The following is a 3,384-nucleotide window of genomic DNA, read 5'->3' as shown; positions in this document are numbered from 1 at the left end:
ATAACTCAATAGTTACTCATCTGCCGAGATGATTGTGAACTCACCAATCAGCCTAACTCTTTTCAGACATCATCAGTAAGCTGAAGTTGATACGCATCAGCACCTTTTTTACAAAATGCGCAAACGTTGTCGGCTCCGAAGCCTCACGTCTTCATGGACAGAGACACATACAAGATCCACACACAAACTTGCTTGTGTCTGTGTAGCTGACGCCAACATAATGAAACTCAGACTACTCAAAAAATCTAGATTACTCCTGGTGCAGAGACCAGCACAGGACCAAAACTTACAACTTTCCTGTGATCTTCTACTCAACAAGTAACTTATCAGTAAACTCATCATCAGAACTCTTAGTCAACTCAAGACTGTACGCAGACAATTCAAAGACTCAATTTTCAGTAAAGTCATTCTATATAGTTATCAGGCAGACTTTCTGATCATTAGTTTACTTGTTACTGTTACTTTAGTGGTTAATGAATAGTTCTTTGTTATTGTTAACTAGTGTCAGCCGATTCATTTACACCCGTTCAAAAATCCCGATTGTTCTAGCATCCAAATATCCTAAAAAATATAAACATCGACATACAGTCATCGACATCGTGGTCTGAATAGTAACGTGCCAGCCTGACGCACTATGGATAGCGAGTTCGATTCCCGGTCGAAACAAGACCCATCTGTAATATAGTCTTTTTCCTGACTCCGATGAGCGAGAGGCTTTTTAGAGGTCAGTCAAAGGCGTAAGCTATCTTGCTGATGACTGAATAGTATAAAAGTGCTATTACCGCTACGATGTCCTTGGGGAACCAGACGACATCCCATGACAAGACAGCCTTACTGTGCAAGAAGCTCTGCACAGATTGACCCCAAAATTCCTCACACACTCTCTCTCGTTATCTTAAGCTGATGCTGAGGAAACCATGACCCTTGAGGTAACTGGCAGAATCTCTAAAGGTAGGATGACCTCTTAAGTTGACACCAGGCCTATAGATCTTGCCTACCTAAGGCTGAAGAAACGGGGGAACCATGGGGCCTGGCGGAATCTCCGCAGGCAAAAGATAACGTTCTTTCGTACCACCATATGGAAATTGACAGGAACTGCTCCGGAGCTCAGAAGGGAACCAAGGCAACTTGGGAACCTAGGGAAACTACAGGCCTAAGACATAAGACGACCGCATTTACTGTGCAGACCGTGGCTCAGTGCAGGGGAGGGCAGGACATTTCAAGACACCTTCCTCTAAAAAAAAAACGTTGAAAATATGTTAAATATATGTTATAGAATTAAAAGCTTCTACAAAAAGATGAACTTATTAGAAACTTAATTCGTAAGACAAATCTAAAAATAATATTATTTATTTTGGAATAGTTTCAAAAGAAATTCATTTATAATCATTGTGGTTTATGTATTATTCAAAATTGCAAATTTCTAATCAATTTTATGCAATATTTACTAAATTGCACTTATCTATTTAATTCACTACAACTGTACATCGTTGTTAATCAATGAATTTCCTTTTGTGTTAAAAGTGTACATAATAAAAAAATAAAAGAGAAATTAATGTGATACATTTTGATTGGATTGTTTTTAATTTACTTGATATTTGATTATAATAAATTTATACTTTTATCTATTAAATTCATTATATTTCTTTTATCAGTCTACTTGTGATCTTTTCTGTTAATTTGAGATTTGATTATTTTATTACTTATTCTCTCGTAAACGATTCATGCACTCCGAACGAAAATGAGTATTTTAATAATCAACCCTCCCTCAATTAAAAAGAATGGGTTTCAGGAAGTGTACTGAGTACCCGTAGTAAACGCGTGTAGCTTTACTTGAAGCCCGCACTTTTTTCTAAGACGTGGAGTTGGTTAATAATCGAAATCTCCTTTCCTAAAGGATTGTTGTTACGAAATGATTTCGTAATTTTGTCTGAAAAATGGTATAATTTGGAAATTGCAATATTCAGGTCGTTTTCCATTGTTGCCAGTTTTTTAATCCTGCATAAGAGACTTTTAGACTGATTTTGTTCAAAACCTAATCAATCCTAAGTTGCGCAATTACGTGTCGAATGCAGTTGGTTCCACGTCGATATCATTTTTTGTTCTTGAGATAATCGAGGCGACAAATCATTCTGAACGCACATACGTACATACACACACACAGACGTCCGCTGGAAAACGATCGTATTCGACTTTGGGGACCTTAAATCGTGGAGATATGTCAAAATTCGGGATTCGCAAAATCGGACGTTCAATATTAAGTTGAATCAAGAGTAACTGCTCGTTACTCGCGTCATGTCAAGCCCCACTTTTACTCCCTCTCTCTTTTTGTCACACTCTCTCTGTCTGTCATGTCGCGCGACGAGCAGACACTCTTATACACAAAACTTCGTATTTTTCTCTTCCCCGCTATCTCATTTTCTTTATTTATTCGGAAATTATGCGATATATAAGCGAATTATTCTTACATTTGCCATATGAATCATCTATGAGCTTTTATTTGCTGCATAGATAATAATTTTTCATTTGTTCCTTAAAAAAATATTCAACTTTAAAGATAAAAAATGGAAGTTTTCTGAAAAACAATCAGCCATTTTTCTTCTATGGGCGAAAGTTGGACATTTCACGATTTCTCAAGTTGGCACTCACTCACTACAATCTGTAATTCACGTTTATATTTCATCTAGCGTTTAATATTTATAAAACTAGTGAACTTCATTAAATCATTAATAATTACGTATGCTAAATAGATTTTAGTTAGTGAATAATTTTTCTCATAGAATGCATGTGAAAAAGCTGTACAATTTATTTTCATGTCAAGCAGGTGGTATGAAAATTTACTGTAGTTTAAGGCTGGGCTGTAGACGGATTTTCCCTTGAAAGTTCCTAGCAAAGTTTTCTCTACAAATGACGGCGTCAGAAATGGATAAATTTAGTTTATTTAGGACTCAATCGAAAGCTTATTTAATTCTTCACATCAGAAAGTAACATTATAATAACATTAATTACTACATCATGATTAAAAATGAAGACGAAGATATGCACTCATTTTTCACTAGATTTTAGAGGTGTCATGGCGAATACCGCTGTCATTAGCCGTCAATGAAAAAATGATTTATTTCACAATAATCACTGTACCTATACTGTAAATCGTTGTTTTCCGATGTACATATTATTGTCCAGAATATCCCTCGCGGTTTCTATGAACTGAAAAAAACCAGCTAAATTCCGGTTAAATAATCGAACCGAAATTCAACCGTTTTTTTTTCGTTAAAACCCGGTTCAAAAGCAGTAAAATAACTCGCGTATTTAACTGAATATTCACAGTTAAATCTCGGTTGAATCCCGGTTAAATATTAGGTATTTAACTCAATAAAAAAAGTT

The sequence above is a fragment of the Chelonus insularis genome, unplaced genomic scaffold (assembly GCF_013357705.1).
Source record: "Chelonus insularis isolate UGA/USDA-ARS -01 unplaced genomic scaffold, ASM1335770v1 contig_90_pilon, whole genome shotgun sequence".
NCBI classification, from domain to species: Eukaryota; Metazoa; Arthropoda; class Insecta; order Hymenoptera; family Braconidae; genus Chelonus; species Chelonus insularis.
This window is presented reverse-complemented; position numbering follows the sequence as displayed.